This window comes from Oreochromis niloticus, linkage group LG7 (assembly GCF_001858045.2).
Source record: "Oreochromis niloticus isolate F11D_XX linkage group LG7, O_niloticus_UMD_NMBU, whole genome shotgun sequence".
Lineage (NCBI taxonomy): Eukaryota > Metazoa > Chordata > Actinopteri > Cichliformes > Cichlidae > Oreochromis > Oreochromis niloticus.
In genome coordinates, this window is record NC_031972.2 from 35,896,971 (window position 1) to 35,918,287 (window position 21,317).

Here is a 21,317-nt window from a genome sequence, read left to right on the forward strand (position 1 = left end):
CATTCTAAACTCCTCTTCAATAAATTATTTGGATGTGCAGTGAGTCATTCAGGACTGTAAAACGTGAACTACAGAACCCAGAGTCTTCATCATTAAATCTGTGGTTGCTTCATTTTTCTATCCTATCTCAGATACTTTAAAGGTTTTAGTAAAGTTGCATTCTCATGGTGAGGCAAAGTGCTTTATGTGTGTGCGTGTGTGTCATGAACGGCTGTAAAAGCCCTTTAATTACAGAACAAAACGGGGTTTGAGTTCGAGTTACGGCAGACTGGCTCTACTTCTAAACGGAACGCAGCCTTCCTACGGCGGACAGCTAATAACAGGAATCGGACGCGCGGTCCACCCTAGTCCACAGCAACCACCATAGCAACCGCCTAGCATGTCTTTAAAAACATATTCTGTCTTCATAACTATCAAAAACGTGAAATGATTTGTAAAGTGTGAAAGTGTTACAGCTGCAGAGAGCTATGGCGGTATCTTTGGAAGCTGTTTACATAGCTAATAATATACGATGTAACCATGGAGACAGTCAGTCACGTGAGCTAGCGGTGCACGTTTACTACAGTGAATAAGGTGATTGCGTGCACAGCGTCCACACGCTGCAGAGGGTAAAGACATTACTTCAATATTGTTTTATATTTATGTATATTTGCCTTCTGTTGACCATCACCTCAGGTTCACCATTACAGTTTCAGCATACAAATGTACACTGTTAAATATGAACAGGTTCAAAAAACTCATGTCTCAGAAATAAGCACAGCTGTTCATGTTTGTCATTAAAGTTTTATTTGTAAGAAAATTGTGAACTTCAAATTGTGTATCAAGTCAAAGAACATTTGACAAGTCTGAGTCATTCCTTTGCCCTATGAGAGCTGGAATAAATATATATCCTGACAGTTACAGTTGAAACAGTAGAGACAGGTAGAAATGGGCTCAGATTAATCTTTGCTTAGTCAGATACCTCCTGTGTTCAGTCCATCATATTAAAAAACAAACAATAGCACGATCCGTGTGATTTTGCATCCATTTCCAAATCGTAGTCAAGCAGCCCAGTCTCATACATGGGTAACAGAAATGTCTCTAATGTAGACGTGTACAGTCTAGTGTAAGCATTAAAAGATCATAAAGGAAACACTAACATTTATGTGAAACTAATTGTAATAAAAAATGAACAGGTGCTTTATAGATTTAAAAAGAAAGAATCTGAAAACAACACTTTTTTGGTCTAAGTGGTCAAAGTAGAAAAACAGAACTGATGTTCAAGAACAAACCGTAGCTGCACTGATATTACACATCTCCATTGTTGTGGTGAACAATGTTGCTTTTAAAACCACATGCAGTGTGTGACCATGACTGTCCACTGAGACCATGAACGCCACTTCGCTGAAGCATTCTTAGTCTTCTTCTTCTTCTTCTTGCCATCAGAATGGAAGCAGACAGAGCACGAGCTGCTTTGATCTACAGAAAGGAAAAAGAACATATGAGCTGAAACCATTAAGATAGAAACAATCGTTCAATGCAGTGTCTCAGGTAGCTTAGCCTGTTACAACTGTTGATACAAGCTAAATATAGTTAAAACACAGTGTCAGGGAACTCCAGTGTGGGAACTAGTGGCTTTAGGTTTGTAGTCATTTAACTTTCATCCATCCATCCATTTAATTCAGGAGGAAGAAATGTCAGGTTGGTGCAGGCTGGTTACATGCATTTGCTCCCATGCTGTCTTTAACTAAATGACTTGGTTCACTTTATGGCTGGGCTGTATGTGGGGTTATATCATGTTATTTGGGCAGGAGTACCTGTCTCTGTTAGGCTTAGAAGGTTTCTCCATAAACAGAGCTTCTAAGTCTTATAGCTTTTAGCACATCTGTAGCTGTGCAGGCTGACAGGTTTTTGGTGGCTCTTTTTACCCCACACTGGTTGTGAGTGTGTAAATAGCCCCACTAGTTCTTTTGGGTTGCAGTTTACTTGGGAGGAAGGGGTGGGTCTGCCAGGACTAGATGAATAACAATTATCTGGGATACATAACTTTCATAACGCATGCATATATCTCTATCAGTTAAACCTGGCCTGAGGGCTGCCATTTTTTACATTCAGTTATTTCTCTTAGAAATGTTGGATCTAAATAATGAATGTGTTACAGTTAAACTGACACTGGTCAGTGTAAATGGCTCATTGGGACAAAGAAACCTTTAAATTAAATACCATCACCTGACATCGAGTGTCAAACAATATCAAAGCTGTAAAAGCTGTTTACAGTCAGAATTTATAAAAACTATGATTGTAAATAAATTCAAACTAGTGAGCTTTTCTCTTTGTGCTGAATATCAACACTGTGATTTCTTAGACTAAGCTTCACATCAGCACAGTTGTAGAAGCCGTCACTCCAAATGTCTTTTGATAACAAGAAAAAAAAATACCTTTTCAGTCCACGGCCTGAAGTTCTTCTCCAAACATCTTCTGCCACCGGCTTTGTCTGCTGGTTTGAAGACAATAAACCACAAAAAAGATGATTTAGTCACTTTGTCTGCATCATGCAGCTCGAATGTGTCGTGTAACGATGTTGAATAGCCGTCGTTATCCCTCTGCTGTGTCTGTAGGATTGTACTGTACAGCATCTCATTGATATGTGAGGAATGCTAATGTAACACGATAACAGACGTCTGGTCTTACATCATTAAAATATAACGGGCAGGAGATATTTAGATATTTTTATATTTATATTATATTTTATAGCTGACAGATATTACTAAATAGATAGAATTTACTAAATGGTTGAAAACATGAAAAATATGTCCATAATCACAAATGACCATGAGAGCCAGTAGAATTAATTCAACCGGACACTCAAAAGACGTCCTTAAATGTTCTTTAAGTGGCAGAACAAATGAACAAACAGTTAATCGCTTACTTGAGGTGAAATCTGCTCAGCTGCTTTGAAAACAGCTTCTAACTGGTTCCTCCTTTAACAGGATGACTGCTCAGGGGTAAGGCCATCATGCAGTCCAGCAACCTTTATGGTCCTGCTTTGATTCACCAGGAACTATTAGGGAAACCTTTCAGCGCCTCCTGTGAAAGACACAGGCATAAACACAAACATTTATTAACATGTTCCACAGTCTTCCAGTTTGATTTTCTCATCCTGTGGACAACAACGTACAGAGATGCAGGTTTATTGTTAACTTTTGTAAGGTTTCTTTACTGAACACATCCAGCTGCAGCTCCACTGTGATCCTGAACTGGATAAGCACTTAAGAAAATGTGTCAATAAATGGACAAACATCAACTTACTATATTTATCCAAACAGACTGGACCAATAATGCTTCACTGAGTTAGAGACTTTAACAGACTCTTCTATGTAAGAATGTCTCGTGCAGACTACATGTAGCTGTCAGCTGTCATCCTCTATGTCAGCTAACACATTTACATTCATGTCACACTTATTTCTGCTTTCCCATTTTATAATTATTACTTACATTTTGATTGGATACCTTGAGTTTGTAAATGATCAGATTACATAATTGGAATACATTTCAATACAATTCATGTATCCAATTCAAGGTCGCGGGAGGATGAAGCCTATCCCAGCTGATACAGGACAAAGACAGGCTGCTAGTTATCGCAGGGCTAAGACAATACGTGTGACAGAAAATCCACTTAAATGTTTGATATTTCTAATAATAATCATAATTATGACTATTATTTAAAGGTTTCTTTATAAATACATTTAGAATTTTTTATAACCCCTAGAATATAAACCTGAGCTGTTTCAGATTCTGACCTCTGACCTCAGTGACCAGGCTGTGTCCTCACTGCAGCTCCCTCTTGGAAGTACGTCTGCTTCTTGTCTTCCCCCGGTGAAGACCGCCTGCCCTGAATATCACGTACTGTACCTGAGGAACAAAACAGGACAAACACTTGCCTTCATTTAAGAAGTACATTCATACAGAGATATGAAAAACATATCATTATGGAAACACACTAGTTCACCCTTTGGGAGAAATCAGTTCCTGTGAAACATTTCTGTAAATGAACATCGTGGAGAATGAAATGAGTTCTTCAGGTGACTCAGCAGTCCCACACTGACAAATGAAACTTCTGTGGAAGAAGAATCTGGATTTTTTTTTATTTCCAATCCAGTCCTGCTTTAAACTATTAAGGATTAAGCAACAGTGCTCATATTTGCTCTTCTGAAATCTGTGTTAAGCAACAACAAACATAAATTAGTAACAAAAATACAGCTGAGTAGAAGCTTTACAAACCACCAGCAGCCATAACGCTAAATTTTAATCTTCAAATGTCTTTAACCTGTTTTTAACACAGAAAAGTCCCACAGTCAATGCAGCCTGACTCAATCTGATTCCAGATGTTCAGCACACACAGAGACACAGAGGTACCTGTATGATACTTATACTGACCCAGGGTCAGTGTAAATACAATCCTAGCTGTGTGAACAAAGCCTGGCTCCTTTAATCCTGCATGACAAACCTCAGGATGCAGGTTCTTATTACTCTTTCCTGCTGGCACACCTGTCACACCTGAGAGTCAGCTAGAAGCTTACAGTGACGTGGACATCATGCAAAGACTGCCAGACTCTGTAATACTGTAAATGATCAGTGACTCAGGTTAACACTAAACTTTAAACGGTTTAAACGAAGCACTGAAACGTGCACATATTTATAACAGATGCATTGAAGCTAATCGGGATATTTACTGTCAATCTGTGGCTGCGATTAATCACTTTACTGGAAACTTTATTAACTAGTAACTTCATCAGTCATGACAGAAGCTAATATTTCTGTCCCAACATCGTTTAAACAGTAACAGCTTTACTACAATATAAGCTAACGTTTACACCGTAACTTTAAGCTAGCACCATAAAGACGGTAAAACACGTAATAATATCTACAAATGCATCTTAAAGCTGTTATATTAGCACTCGGTGTATTACTAACATAACCACATTAACATTATTGACACTCGCTGACTTTTAATAGTCATTCTATAAATGCTGTCCGTTTAAATGGTCTTACCTGTAACACTGCTGTATCCACCGGATTCCAGCCAGAGTGGATTCTGGAGTCTTCCACGCTCCTGTTACTGATCCTCCATCTGGATGGATGATAACAACCTTCTGAACAATCTAGCAGGTGGATGGCCCACATCTATGGGACTGATTTCTGCTAATAACGCCCATTGTATGGACTGATAACATCCGAAGCGGGTGAATAAAGTCACCCAGTCGCTAGCTGTGCCATTACCCAGCATACACCTCTCCCTCCATAAATGCAATAAACGATACAAAAGTAATAGCCTATAATTAATTTATCTGCTGTATCTGCTGTTTCTCAGGTAGTTGTTTACATTATATAATATATTGTGTTCAGTACACGTCACTACAATGTGATTTCGGAAATATATAAATATATGGACAACAGGCTCTTCCACGGCAATCTCTTGTCGTCAATAAACAACGTTTAGGGAGCAGCATAGTATTCAATAGGAGGACCCTGCACGTCAATTCTCGACGCGAGGGGGGTGAAGCAGAGGGAGCCTGACCATGCGTCACACATTTGACGAGTTGGGAGTGAGAACGTGTTGCTTAAACACATTGTTTAATGAGGAGAAGTCAAGAAAGTTTACTCCACCATGTTGGTATGAGTTGGATAAAACTGATCTTTTAATATAATGAATTCTATTCTTCCATATGAAGTTATAAAGAAGTCTGTCAATATCTGCCAGGGTTTCTTTATTTACATCAAGAGACAAAGCGGCATAAGTTAGACGAGATAAACCCTCTGCTTTCGTGAGTAAAACTCTCCCTTTAATGGATAAATCCCGCTGCAGCCAAGCATTTAGCTTATGTTGTGTTTTGTCCAAAATTGGAGTGAAGTTAAGGGAGCACCTGGTGGATTGATTTTTATTAATGATGATACCAAGGTAAGTGACAGACTCTTTCACTGGGATGCCAGCGATAGATAGACTGTTACAATTTCTAAGGGCAAGCAGTTCACATTTGCCAATGTTTAGGTGGAGTCCTGAAGCTAAAGAAAAGGCATTAATTGTGTTAATAGCCATCTGCACCTGTGAAGCATTTTTTTTAAAAGAGAGTGGTATCATCAGCAAGTTGACTAATGAATATTTCTTTATCCGCAATTGTTATACCTTTCAGAGGACTGTGTTTAATATAATCAGAAAGGAGTTGGGCACAGATGAGAAATAAGTATGGGGAGATGGGGCAGCCTTGCCTGATACCGCGGTTCAAGTTAAACCTAGGTGATGTACCTGCTTGTAGTTTGATGGAGCAATTTACATTTTTGTACATTGTTTTAATTGCATTCTGAAAATAAGAACCAAAGCCAAATTTGTCCAAAGCCTGAAAAATAAAACCATGTTCAATCGTATCAAACGCTTTGCAGAAATCTACAAATAAGATAAAGCTATCATCCCTACACAAATCTGCATAATCAATTAGGTCAAAAACAAGTCTAATGTTGTTGGATATGTCTGTTAGCCATAAAGCCAGACTGAGTTTCATCAATAATATCATTCAAAACAGCTTTCAGTCTTTTGGCAAAAATCTGGGCTAGGATCTTATAATCATTATTAAGGAGGCAAATTGGCCTCCAATTATCAATATAAGTGGGATCTTTCTTTGGCTTCGGGATTAGGGTTAACAGACCTTGTGATAAAGTGGGGGGAAGAGACTGATTTATAAGACTTTCAATGTATACATTAAGAAGAAATGGAGCCAGTTGATCTGCAAAAGTAATGTAAAATTCAGAGGTTAAGCCATCGGTTCCTGGGGATTTATTAAGTTTAAGACGTCGAATAGCAGGTAGCACTTCACTAATAGATATCGGCCTATCACAGAAACTCATCTGATCTTCTTTAACTGCTCGCACATCAGGGATTTGATCCATAAAGTTCAGAGCAGCACTCTCATCAAACTCTGATTTGTATAAATCTTTATAAAAATCGGAGCAATAGGTGGAGACTTTTCGGGGGTCATCAGTTATAATACCATCAATATTAAGTCTCCGAACAGAACTAAATTTAGAACGAGATTTCTCTAATTTAAAGAAATAGGATGAGTGTTGTTCACCTTCTTCTAACCATCTTCTCCTTGATCTCACAAAGGCTCCCTCTGCTTTCAGTTTATAAATATCATTTAACTTTGTTGCAAAGCTAAGTCAGTTTTATCTTCTTCAGATAGGTTCTCTGGTGGGATCTGAGTGAGAGCAGATATCCTAGTAATTACATTGATTTCTTCCTTTTTCCTTTGTTTTGCTGCAGATGAGCCATACTCTCTTAAATATTTAGCAGCTTCAAATTTAAAGAGTTCCCAATTTTGACAGTAGAGATGACTGGTTAGGGCTTTATCCCAGAAATGTTTGATTAATGACAAAATATCTTCAATCACTTTTTCATGTTTTAGAAGGGAATTATTAAGTTTCCAGTAGCAGCTCCTACAGGTTTGGGCAGCATTAGTATTGAAAAAGACCTGAAGTGATACCGCTTTGTGATCTGTGAGTGGAGTTGGCATTATATTGGCTATAACATTATTCCTATTTAAGCAATCAGAGATTAACCAAAAGTCAATACGGGATTTAGAAGAGTTGGATTTGTTACTCCATGTAAATAGTCTGGCTTTAGGGTTTTTTACTCTCCGAATGTCTATTAAATGAAATTTTTGCATAAATGTATTTAAACAACAGGACAGAGAGTTATTTGAACTAGGTGGCCATCTGTCTAGTGAAGGATCTGGAGCAATGTTAAAATCGCCTCCAACTAATAACAAGAGATTAGGGTATTTGGATAACCAGAACAAAATGCGTGTTTCAAGGGCATCCAATAAGAAGTCATTATCAGACTTAGAATTAAAACCATACACGTTGGCAAGAAGAAGAAGTGTACCATCAATGTTGACAATCATTAACATATAGTGTCCTTCTGAGTCCATTTCAGAGTGCATAACGTTCCCATTAAATTTGTTCTTCAGAGTAATAACTCCTGCCGATCTTTCTGAACCATGTGAGAACCATAGGTCCTTGCCCCACTGTGTTTTCCAAAAAGCAGTATCCTTAATAACAGAATGTGATTCTTGAAAAAAAACAAAGTCAGTATTCTGTTGATTTGCAAACAAAAACAAAGCTTTTCGCTTAACAGTATCTCTTAAACCCCTGACATTGAGAAAACAAAGTGATATAGACAGTGCGGCTTTAACACAAAATAATGAACAGTTCACTTCCCTTAGTTAACATGGAACTGGTATTAACTTTTATCCTGAACCTCAAAATTGTAAATAACTCCTTTGACATCTGTAAACTTATACCTCAAGGAGGGCAAGAAACCTCCATCAACGCAGATGCAGCTTGATCCTCAGGCGATGTGAGCGTTGGGTGCACCTCTTTCCCTTCAATGAACACACGGACCCGGCAAAGTGAGCTCTTTTTCCTTCTTTCCTTGCAGCATCAATAAGAGGCCAAAGCTTCTCTCGAAGCGCTCTGTCGGCAGAGGACAGATCTTCAGTGAACCTCATGTAATTTTCTTTCAGAAAGGAGCAGTTTTTAGCTTTCCTCCAGATCAGGTCACGAGCTGATCTTGTCACAAATCGAATGATAACCAGCCTTGCACATGTATGTAAGCATTGAGCCAAATTTAGTAATGCCAACATATTAAACGGACAATATTTGTCTCTTATATATAATACATATTAGAGATGGACCGATCCGATATTAGGTGTCGGTATCGGTCCGATACTGACCTAAATTCCTGGATCGGATATCGGAGGGAAATAAAAAATGTAATCCGATCCATTAAATATCACGAAAGCACCTCACAAAACTTGCGACACGGCGTAACTCGGCTCATAACCGTAGCACGTCGGAGCAGTGTGATCACGTGATAGAGCGGCTGTGTGTATTTGTAGCCTCGCTACCAAACCAGCATTTCATCTCCGAGGAAGTTATCCCAGAGAGAAGTAAAGCAAGTGTGTAAGTTCATCTCTGAATGTTTGTAAAGCGTTCCCATGTTAAGCTTAACAACCGATATATGGAGCGACTGCCTCTCTCTCTCCCCTTCCTGCGGCTACTTCAATCATGAAACTGATCAATGATCAGCTGATCGGCTTTTCTGTCGCGAGTCCGTCTCTCTTCTTTGTTTTTGGCCCACTTCGCGCCAGAAAGAGGAAACCAGCGGCTGAACAACAGCAGCACGTTTAAGCTTGATAAGCTGTTGTTAGAATTTATTTAATATTACTTTCTACACCAGGATCCTTTTCTACGTAGCTGACGGCTGGTAACTGTGCAGGGGCGGATCTAGCAAAGTTTAGCCAGGGGGGCCGATAGGGCATGAACAGGGAAAAGGGGGCACAAAGACATACTTTTCTTTCTTATTCTCATTTAAAATGTCTCGCTTTTAATAAATAATTATCTGAATCTTACACCCAAAGTTTTAATCTGATGTAAAATGTATAGAAGTCCATTACTGTATATAGTAACTGTTAAGTCTAATATACCCTAGTAAGCTATAGTACTTTTTCCTTTGGGAAGGTACCATCTGTGCAGTCTGCAATTCTGTTGAAGAAAGATGTTGAATCTATTTAATTATTCTTGAAAAATAATTTATTTCTGTGCATTTTTTTTCATCCTGCATCAAATTAAAGTTGATTACATCAATTAAGCATCATGGAGGAGGGTGGGGCGTGGTTCCCTATTTTTTTTTGCTGGGAGTTTGCAACCCTATCCGGTTGTTAAGTGATGATGTGACGAATCCTACTTCCGGGCCTCAAGTAGTCTGCGTTTAATATTGCTTTTGTGTTGTTAACATGTTTAATGTTTTGTATTTTCTTCTATTTAATCTCAAAAAGCTCCTAAAAACAGTCAGTGATCACTGTTGACCTCCCCCGGCTGTTATTACCGCTAATCATTTATTTAAGCTCAGTTTTTAAAACCTTGCGATGTAACTACAGCCCAGCCCATGCAGCAGTATATGAATGACTAACCTCGTATTGTGGATGGATTATCTCAGTTGTTCTCCTGACTGAAGTTTGGTCCGTTTACAGCATCCTGCCATGCGATTACATTTGTCCCTAACCATCGGGAACCCTCACGTTAACTTTTATCGAGTGGAAAAAAAGTTAGCTTGTTTATATTATGGCAGCGGTTCCCAAACTTTTTTTGCTGGGGCCCCCTTGTTTTACAAGAAAATGTTTGCGCCCCCCCTCGCGCGCGCACACGCACGCACGAACACATCCTCCAACCACACACACCCATATTTTGCTCCATTGCGGTTTATTTCACACCTCAAACATTTAGTAAACAATTAAGCAAATACAAGTTATCTGCAATAAATTACAGGTAGTAAGAAAATAAACTACTAACTCTTTTACGCTACGTCCGCACCTACACGGGTATTTTTGAAAACGGAGATTTTTTAAAACTCCTTTTTTGCGTTTACGTGTGGACGAGGAATACAGAGTTCGTCACGCAACATCAAAGGTATGTGCCTCTTTTCACGTCACGCTGTGCGCCACGTTATTGTTTACATGAGATGAATTGCAGAATAGCAGATAGAGACGAAATACTGTTAATCTGACTATCTTCAGGTTTTACACGCTAACATACACACACGCGGTTACTGTCCCTCCATTTAGAAAGGCAGAGGCGTCACGGTGTAATTATTTTACATGTAGTTGTTTTTTTTTCCTGTGTAATAATTTTCAACATTGCTGTCAATACATTTTTCAATCCCTCTGCAAAATGGGTTCAAAAACATAAACAGCTGTGGGATACTGTTTGTCCGTGATTTGAACAGGGGGAACAAATTGTGGCAGGATCAGCCTGATATTATTTGTATCCCGCTGTAACTTTACTGTATAAAGAGCTAACATGTCCAAAATGTCAGGAGTAGTTAGTTATTACAGGAAGTGTTTGTGAACTAAAAATCAAGAATGTGGGATACTGTTTGTCCGTGATTTGGAGAGCCCAGCGGGTGCTCCTGACGAAGGGAAAACCAATTCTGCAGGGGAGACCTACCTTGGCACTTGTGCAGGTGAAACCAAAGGGAGGATATACTTCACCATATTTTCTAGTCTTTGGCTTAGAATCAAGTTGGTTTGGAAACATATTCAGAAATGCTTCATCTCCTGCTTTGCGTTTGTGTGGGCGCACCGTGCTAGCAGTGTCCAAGCGTTGTTTTTTTTTCCCCCTTTCATGCCGCGCCCCCCCTGCAATGGCTCTGCGCCCCCCCCTAGGGAGCGGGCCCCACACTTTGGGAACCACTGTATTATGCTAACATAGCTGTGTCGCTAGCGGTCACGTAGCACATCATTATATACCAGCTAGCCCAACTTCAGTAACCCTACAAACGTCACTGCTGTTTAGTTTTCTGTCTTCATTTATGTTGGAAGTGATAGCAGAGCTGTACGTTTGAATTAGTTTTCAAAACCCCGCAGTCAGGACATGCTGTATTGTATTTAGATGGAAGCTAGCGAGCTAACTTCCTGCTAACTTCTAACTCCGTTAAATGTCATAAATTCCGTTTTCATGGATTCCTGGATGTTAAACTCAATTGTTACACCTGGTAGAGCAGAACGCTGATCATTTTATTAAAGATGAAAGACTTTAGACAGTTTTTCAACTCTCAGTAATGCCACAGTGATCGTTTGATATATGGACCTGCAGCGGAGTTTAGGCCCAGACACGGCTAGTGACGTCAGACTTAACAACCGGATTAGTTAAGTTGCTTAATGTTTCTGCTAAGTACTCTTTAAAATACCAGAATAGGGAGGATGGAGCAGGTTTAAGTTTATTAGATTGATCAGTGTTGCTGAACTATGAAATATTTTGGGTGCAGTGTATTTTTTGCATACAGCTATAACAGAATAGCTTTAGTGTTGTTGTTTATTTAAACTTGAGTATGAACTTATACAAAATGCAGCAAGATATTAAAAAAACAGTTATAGTGTGTTTTTTTAATCAATAAATCGGATTCATATCGGTATCGGCAGATATCCAAATTTATGATATCGGTATCGGACATAAGAAAGTGGTATCGTGCCATCTCTAATACACCTATATATACACTGTCAGAGATACTTGTCTTTGAGTGAAGATTTAAGGTGATAGGTCATATAAATAACTGCAACTTGAATCTTTACTGAAGCTCAGTATTAGACACAGAGTTCACTCACATGAATTTCACTCACATGTGCTGTACCAGTGTACCTGCACATGTGATGTGACAATAGAAGTGATTTGATTTGAGAGTTCAAACTCACTGCTGTAATAACTTATGATTAATATAATAACTATGATATTGGCCATATCATATTTACACTGACTTTAGTCTCATGAACAACATTAGCTAATTGTTATTTACTAGCTAATCTTAAATGACTGTTCAGTACAGAACTGAAGCCCAACAATCATGTTTTACAGTCCTGTGGTCTCAGCCTCAGATACTTATTAAATCACACAAAGCTCGTGTAGAAACAAACACACGAACAAAATATGTTCTCCTTCATTTCTGTCAAACAAAGCTGTATGAAACGTTTCCAGCGGTTGGTGTTATGGTTGCTAGGCAACCTGGGCAGCGCGACGGAGGCTAGACCGTCCCATTTCACAAGCCTCGCACTTCCGGCCTTAGCGGTCTTTGAGTACGCGGCCCTTGAGGACCATAAGGCTGCAGACCCTGAATTGGGATACAGCCTTTGTTTGTTCGTGGCCTTCTAACATGGTGCCGCGATCCCACAATGCACTGCAGCGTGACAACAACTCCAAAGCACTATAATCCATAATGTAAATATAATATGGCCAAGATTAAAGTTATTATTATATTTATCATTGTTATTTATTACAGCAGTGAGCTTGAACTCTGGGTCAAAGATTCAAGTTGCAGTTATTTATATTTCCTATTAGTGGTGCAACGGATCAAAAATCTCACGGTTCGGATCGGATCACGGTTTTAAGTCACTGATCGGATCAATTTTCGGATCAGCAAAAATAGAAAAAAAAAAGACAAAAATTCTACTCGCCGTTTACTTATTTAAGTATTTTTTTCCTATTAAAAACATTCAACTGAAGACTCATTCCACGCACTTATATAAAAACAAATTGAGGTGCAATATGGACATTATGGGCCATGCTGGGCAGCCTCTGCATTCTCTGCACACGGCCATAAACAACCAGAGGAGTCTGTTCAGTGACAGGTTACTTTTCCCAAAGTCAAGGACCAGCAGACTTAAAAAGTCCTTTGTCCCACAAACTGTTTAACTCCTCGCTGGAGGGGAAACGGGGACAGAGGAGGGGGGAACAAGTAGCTGTAGTGCCTTTTCACTGTGCAATAGTTTTTGTTAATAACCAACGATGTAATAGACTCACAATACTTAAAATGTGCCGTTCCCTTGTATTCTTATTCCTATTTATCCCTTTTGTATTCTCTGTATTTATATATGTGTATATTTGGTATATTTCTGCTCACATTCTGCAACTTCTGTGGGTGCTGTGCTACTGGAAACTGAATTTCCCGGAGGAACCCACCCGAGGGATAAATAAAGTTCCATCTAATCTAATGTAATCTATAGGGCAGTGCAGGGCTTTGTATCTACCACTCCGCTGTGATACAACGAGCGGTCACGGTCACGTGGCTTTCCGTTGCCCTGGAGCTCCACCCATTTGTAGTTAGAGCAACAGAAGATGCCTGGGACAGTTCAGCCATAACTTTAAACTTCTCCTGCTCATACATGCTTGGAACGATCTTGTCACTGAAGTGGACGCACAACGAGATATCATAGCGTGGCTCAAGCACGTTCATCACAGTTTAAACCCCTTGTTTTGCACAACGGAGTACGGCCTCCCGTCTGCAGCTAAACACCCCATTAGCTTTTAGCATTAGCCCGGTCGGACTGGGCAGCAAAGGGCTGCTTAAACTCCTCTGCTCCGCTACTTGGACCGCTAGCGCTGGCCATAACTACTTGACAGACTGACCACGCGCACCATACCATACTTTTTTTTTCTTTTTCGAATCTTCGGATCACGTGCGTACCGAACCGTGGAGTGGGATCGGTTCGGATTTCGGATCAACCGTGATCCGTTGCACCCCTATTTCCTATCACCTTAAATCTTCACTCAAAGACAAGTATCTCTGACAGTGTATATACAGATGTATTATATATAAGAGACAAACATTGTTCTTTCAATATGTTGGCATTACTAAATTTGGCTCAATGTTTACATATATGTGTAAAAAGCAAATGTACGAGCTGTGATAACTGTTTCTGATAGAATGAAGATCAGACTGATATATGAAATATTCCTTTATTGGGTGAGAAAATCAGACCATGTCATAACTGCTTTAAGTCATACAGAATAGATATCAGAGCCTTAAACAGGCTGACTTCTGCTAAATGGGTCAAACTGGGCAGAAAGTATACAAACACATAACATCCTTATAGAATATGATGTAACACTAAAGATCAACTTACCTCAGAATATATAAAGCATATAAACAATTACAGCAATATGATGCAACAAACACAGCAGTGCTACTAATCCAAAATACTCAAAGCTTCATAGAACTGAAACAAACATTTATTTTTAGCTCCATTCTGCTGCTGATACATACTTTAGGTTTCTGAATATTAAACTTGTTGCTGCCTTTCATAGTGTGTAACTTGAAGGCCCTGAGTACTTTCTCCCACACTGAAAACACTGGGATGATAACATTATTTGAACATTACCTAATAAGACTGATTCAGGACAGACAATTAGTTATGTTAAACTTTCCTAGCAGTCCTTCACAAACAGGGAACAGTCTGTCTATTCTCTCCATCTGTCAGCTGCTGCTGGCTCTTCCTCCTCCTCTTCCTCACACACTGCTGAGTTTGTCCTGGTGGATCATCAGGGGTGCAAAGCCTCACAGATGATGTGCAGCAGTGGGTCCCTCAGTCTGTCCTCACTCTGGACACTTGCAGTTGTCACACATGGAAATCAAATGTGTGATAAGCTGCAGGATTCAAACACAAGTGTAACTTATAAATACATGTTCATACTTTTATTCCACAATCAGAGAGAAAGAAACAGAGAGAGAGTGCAGGACAGACAGACAGGTGACAGTCTCAGGTGTACACACTGCTACAAAACAGCACAAGAGAAGGAGGATTTAGTGTTTGTGTTATTACGAGTGCTAAACAAGAAGAGTTCCAGATGGTCCAGTGGACACATGTGTGACTCCTGTGATTAAAGCATCTTTCTTTCAGCTTAACGAGTGAACCGTCAGCTCGTTCAAACACACGTTAAAGTCCGTTTGGCTCGACACCACCGAACAGAGGCAGCAATATAACATAGCTAACATTAACAGTGCAGTGAATCCTGCTTGTGCCGTCATATTCAGGACTGCAAACCGAGCAGCATCACTGACTTTCAGCTTGTTGTGTTTGTGGATATATGACTGACTTTAATTATCCATAAAATCATCACATTCTCTGTAAGATTAAGGACAACTATTGTATTATTATATTTTAAATGCTTTAAAACAAAGTAAACGCTGAAAGTACAAACATCGCTAATGGCAAATAACTTTGCCGACATGTGGCCAACAGTAATGTTTTAATGTTCTTCATTATTAAACATTTGCACATAAATAAGTGACATCATATTCAGTACTTACGTTTAACAGTTCACTCTTCAGCCGCTCCACTTCTGCCATCTGCGGTAAAATTATCCACTGTGCAGTCACTGTGGATAATTTTGCTATGAATTGTGGGATATGTTGGGCCACGAAGTCTACACCGCCACAGCCTTAAAATTCAGGGAAATGAAGGACGCATTTGAGGGCCGCATTTCGAGCAGCCTTTGAATTGGGACAGCCTTCGGCGCGCCGCTGTGACGTAATCGGCCTTAAAATGCGGCCTTTAAGGCTGCAGACCCTGAATTGGGATACAGCCGCAATCTCCTCCACAACACAAGCATACTATGAATAGAAATAAGCGTATCTAACAATAATAAATCATTTTTACATAATTTCTGTTCAGGAATCAAACAGCTGGATGAGCAGAAATCCAAACTGGGACCAGCTGTGGATTCAGTCCTTTAGTTTGATGTTGATATTAAACTGAGTTAAAACACTCAGGGTTCATTTATGTGTGGATGAGTTAAGGTGTTAGTTTCTCAGCTAGTCTCCATGTGCCAGATTTTACTTTCAAACCACAGCAGCTGATCTGCAGGAGGAACAGTTCACTGATGGTTCAAACTGGTTTCACTCTGAGTCAGCACTTTGCTGGATACTAGAGATGGCACGATACCACTTTTTTATGTCCGATACTGATATCATAAATTTGGATATCTGCCGATACCGATATGAATCCGATATAGTGTGTTTTAATCAATAAAACTGTGTTTTTAATATCTTGCTGCATTTTGTATAAGTTCGTACTCAAGTTTAAATAAACAACAACACTAAAGCTATTCTGTTATACCTGTATGCAAAAAATACACTGCGCCCAAAATATTTCATAGTTCAGCAACACTGATCAATCTAATAAACTTAAACCTGCTCCATCCTCCCTATTCTGGTATTTTAAAGAGTACTTAGCAGAAATATTAAGCAACCTAACTAATAGGGTTGCAAACTCCCAGCAAAAAAAAAAATAGAGAACCCCCCCCCACCCTCCACCTCATGATGCTTAATCGATGTAATCAACTTTAATTTGATGCAGTGTGAAAAATGATAGGTTTGTAGCTTAAACCTATTCGCTGGAACGTTAAAGGCAATGTAATTACACAGCAAGCAAGACACGAAGTAGGCAAAGTCCTTTGGGTTACTCATGCATGAGGGAGGCCTGCCTGGAGCTAAGTGTCGTTCCACCTACTTGACCTCCATCAGACTCTCAGCCAGGTTCCCCATAGCACTCCTTTTATTGTGGTTACTTGAATATGCATAGGGTCATTAACATATAACGGCTTACATAGGTATACATGTGAACAAGGAATACCCTGCCTGTGGTTTTGTAAGTGTGTGTGTGTGCTGCTGACCAAAAGGGTCATAAAGCAGGAACAACATCCTAGGTCATAAAGAGGGTAACCTCCCCACACCCAATCTATGGTTCACCCTAGATAACACAGTGAAGCCATACAAAGGGCAGGAAGTTTTACCACATCAGACCTTCACAAGGATGTTTGCCTGTGATAAAACACTACAGCCCCCCACTCAGAACCTCGAGAATCTGGGGAGGGGAGAACAAAAGAATTCCTTTCAACACACAGTTAAAGTACAAATGGTAAGAATAAAAATGACAAACATTTAACAATTCACTCTAACAAAAAAAATGCACAGAAACAAATTATTTTTCAAGAATAATTAAATAGATTCAACATCTTTCTTCAACAGAATTGCAGACTGTACAGATGGAACCTTCCCAAAGGAAAAAGTACTATAGCTTACTAGGGTATATTAGACTTAACAGTTACTATATACAGTAATGGACTTCTATACATTTTACATCAGATTAAAACTTTGGGTGTAAGATTCAGATAATTATTTATTAAAAGCGAGACATTTTAAATGAGAATAAGAAAGAAAAGTATGTCTTTGTGCCCCCTTTTCCCTGTTCATGCCCTATCGGCCCCCCTGGCTAAACTTTGCTAGATCCGCCCCTGCACAGTTACCAGCCGTCAGCTACGTAGAAAAGGATCCTGGTCTAGAAAGTAATATTAAATAAATTCTAACAACAGCTTATCAAGGTTAAACGTGCTGCTGTTGTTCAGCCGCTGGTTTCCTCTTTCTGGCGCGAAGTGGGCCAAAAACAAAGAAGAGAGACGGACTCGCGACAGAAAAGCCGATCAGCTGATCATTGATCAGTTTCATGATTGAAGTAGCAGCAGGAGAGAGAGAGAGAGAGGCAGTCGCTCCATATATCGGTTGTTAAACTTAACATGGGAACGCTTTACAAACATTCAGAGATGAACTTACACACTTGCTTTATTTCTCTCTGGGATAACTTCCTCGGAGATGAAATGCTGGTTTGGTAGCGAGGCTACAAATACACACAGCCGCTCTATCACGTGATCACACTGCTCCGACGTGCTACGGTTATGAGCCGAGTTACGCCGTGTCGCAAGTTTTGTGAGGTGATTTTTTGATATTTAATGGATCGGATTACATTTTTTATTTCTCTCCGATATCCGATCCAGTAATTTAGGTCAGTATCAGACCGATACCGATACGTAATATCAGATCGGTCCATCTCTACTGGATCTTAATAAAAACTGATCCAGATCCAGGTTAAAGTCTGGTAGATTTTCAGCACATACAGCTCTGCATGTGTTACTTTATAATAATGATGTTTACAGCCTGCTGATGTTTCTCCTCACAGCTGATTCATCATCTGATGTCAGACTGGTTATATGTCACTCTGCTGTTAACTACGGTGGCCCTGAAGTGCAAACCACAAAAACAAATCACAACACGCACAACAAATTGAAAAGCGCAAAAACAAATTGAAAAGCGCAAAAACAAAAACCAAACCGGAAGAGGTAGGTACCAATGCTGCAACAACAGGCATCACTGATTGGATGATGGATTCGGTAGCCTTTTGAACCGGAAGTTGTTCTGTTCGGAAGTTTGGTGACTGCTCTACCAACTTTTTTCCACAACTTGGACAAAACATGTTGGCTGTATCCCAATTCAGGGTCTGCAGCCTTAAAGGCTGCATTTTAAGGCCGATTACGTCACAGCGGCGCGCTGAAGGCTGTCCCAATTCAAAGGCTGCTCGAAATGCGGCCCTCAAATTCGGCCTTCATTTCCCTGAATTTTAAGGCTGTGGCGGTGTAGACTTCGTGGCCCAACATATCCCACAATTTATAGCGCGGCAGTCACTGTGGATAATTTTGCCGCAGACGGCAGAAGCGTAGCGGCCGAAGAGTAAACTGTTAAACGTAAGTACTAAATATGATGTCACTTTTTTATGTGCAAATGTTTAATAATGAGGAACATTAAAACACTACTGCTGGCCACATGTCGGCAAAGTTATTTGCCATTAGCGATGTTTGTACTTTCAGCGTTTACTTTGTTTTAAAGCATTTAAAATATAATAATACAATAGTTGTCCTTAATCTTACAGAGAATGTGATGATTTTATGGATAATTAAAGTCAGTCATATATCCACAAACACAACAAGCTGAAAGTCAGTGATGCTGCTCGGTTTGCAGTCCTGAATATGACGGCACAAGCAGGATTCACTGCACTGTTAATGTTAGCTATGTTATATTGCTGCCTCTGTTCGGTGGTGTCGAGCCAAACGGACTTTAACGTGTGTTTGAACGAGCTGACGGTTCACTCGTTAAGCTGAAAGAAAGATGCTTTAATCACAGGAGTCACACATGTGTCCACTGGACCATCTGGAACTCTTCTTGTTTAGCACTCGTAATAACACAAACACTAAATCCTCCTTCTCTTGTGCTGTTTTGTAGCAGTGTGTACACCTGAGACTGTCACCTGTCTGTCTGTCCTGCACTCTCTCTCTGTTTCTTTCTCTCTGATTGTGGAATAAAAGTATGAACATGTATTTATAAGTTACACTTGTGTTTGAATCCTGCAGCTTATCACACATTTGATTTCCATGTGTGACAACTGCAAGTGTCCAGAGTGAGGACAGACTGAGGGACCCACTGCTGCACATCATCTGTGAGGCTTTGCACCCCTGATGATCCACCAGGACAAACTCAGCAGTGTGTGAGGAAGAGGAGGAGGAAGAGCCAGCAGCAGCTGACAGATGGAGAGAATAGACAGACTGTTCCCTGTTTGTGAAGGACTGCTAGGAAAGTTTAACATAACTAATTGTCTGTCCTGAATCAGTCTTATTAGGTAATGTTCAAATAATGTTATCATCCCAGTGTTTTCAGTGTGGGAGAAAGTACTCAGGGCCTTCAAGTTACACACTATGAAAGGCAGCAACAAGTTTAATATTCAGAAACCTAAAGTATGTATCAGCAGCAGAATGGAGCTAAAAATAAATGTTTGTTTCAGTTCTATGAAGCTTTGAGTATTTTGGATTAGTAGCACTGCTGTGTTTGTTGCATCATATTGCTGTAATTGTTCATATGCTTTATATATTCTGAGGTCAGTTGATCTATAGTGTTACATCATATTCTATAAGGATGTTATGTGTTTGTAGACTTTCTGCCCAGTTTGACCCATTTAGCAGAAGTCAGCCTGTTTAAGGCTCTGATATCTATTCTGTATGACTTAAATCAGTTATGACATGGTCTGATTTTCTCACCCAATAAAGGAATATTTCATATATCAGTCTGTTCTTCATTCTATCAGAAACAGTTATCACAGCTCGTACATTTTCTTTTTACACATATATATAAGCATTGAGCCAAATTTAGTAATGCCAACATATTAAATGGACAATATTTGTCTCTTATATATAATACATCTGTATATACACTGTCAGAGATACTTGTCTTTGAGTGAAGATTTAAGGTGATAGGAAATATAAATAACTGCAACTTGAATCTTTACTGAAGCTCAGTATTTGACACAGAGTTCACTCACATGTGCTGTACCAGTGTACCTGCACATGTGATGTGACAATAGAAGTGATTTGATTTGAGAGTTCAAACTCACTGCTGTAATAACTTATGATTAACATAATAACTATGATATTGGCCATATCATATTTACACTGACTTTAGTCTCATGAACAACATTAGCTAATTGTTATTTACTAGCTAATCTTAAATGACTGTTCAGTACAGATATGAAGGCCAACAATCATATTTTGCAGTCCTGTGGTCTCAGCCTCAGATACTTATTAAATCACACAAAGCTCGTGTAGAAACAAACACACGAACAAAATATGTTCTCTTTCATTTCCGTCAAAGCTGTATGAAACGTTTCCAGCGGTTGGTGTTATGGTTGCTAGGCAACCTGGGCAGCGGGACGGAGGCTAGACCGTCCCATTTCACAAGCCTCGCACTTCGTTTTTAAGTACGCGGCCCTTGAGGATCGTTGAGGCTGCGTACTTTAAGGCTGCAGACCCTGAATTGGGATACAGCCGTTGACTGCTCTTTCTCATAACCACGTTCGGCAGAACAACTTCCGGTTCAAAAGGCTACCGGATCCATCATCCAATCAGTGATGCCTGTTGTTGCAGCATTGGTACCTACCTCTTCCGGTTTGGTTTTTGTTTTTGCGCTTTTCAATTTGTTGTGCGTGTTGTGATTTGTTTTTGTGGTTTGCACTTCAGGGCCACCGTAGTTAACAGTATCTTTATTAATACTCATGAATACAATCATCCCTGATAATATG

General features: G+C 39.6%; 1 protein-coding gene and 1 long non-coding RNA gene across 3 annotated transcripts in view; one reads left to right on the top strand and one right to left on the bottom strand.

Moving 5' to 3' along the window:
* The window catches only part of LOC100703853 (HLA class II histocompatibility antigen, DRB1-8 beta chain), a 222,926-nt gene that overhangs the window by 25,942 nt on the left and 175,667 nt on the right, over positions 1 to 21,317 (top strand). The gene's annotated exons all lie outside the window — the stretch shown is intronic.
* Positions 779 to 3,891, bottom strand: LOC109202872 (uncharacterized). Of its 2 annotated transcripts, none has more exons than XR_002062848.2 (4): positions 3,780 to 3,891; positions 2,909 to 3,066; positions 2,418 to 2,473; positions 779 to 1,458 (listed from the first exon to the last, which is right to left on the bottom strand). It is a non-coding gene; the product is annotated as an uncharacterized LOC109202872 (long non-coding RNA). The 2 variants fall into 2 exon arrangements; XR_002062847.2 differs by having other exon boundaries at positions 2,418 to 2,476.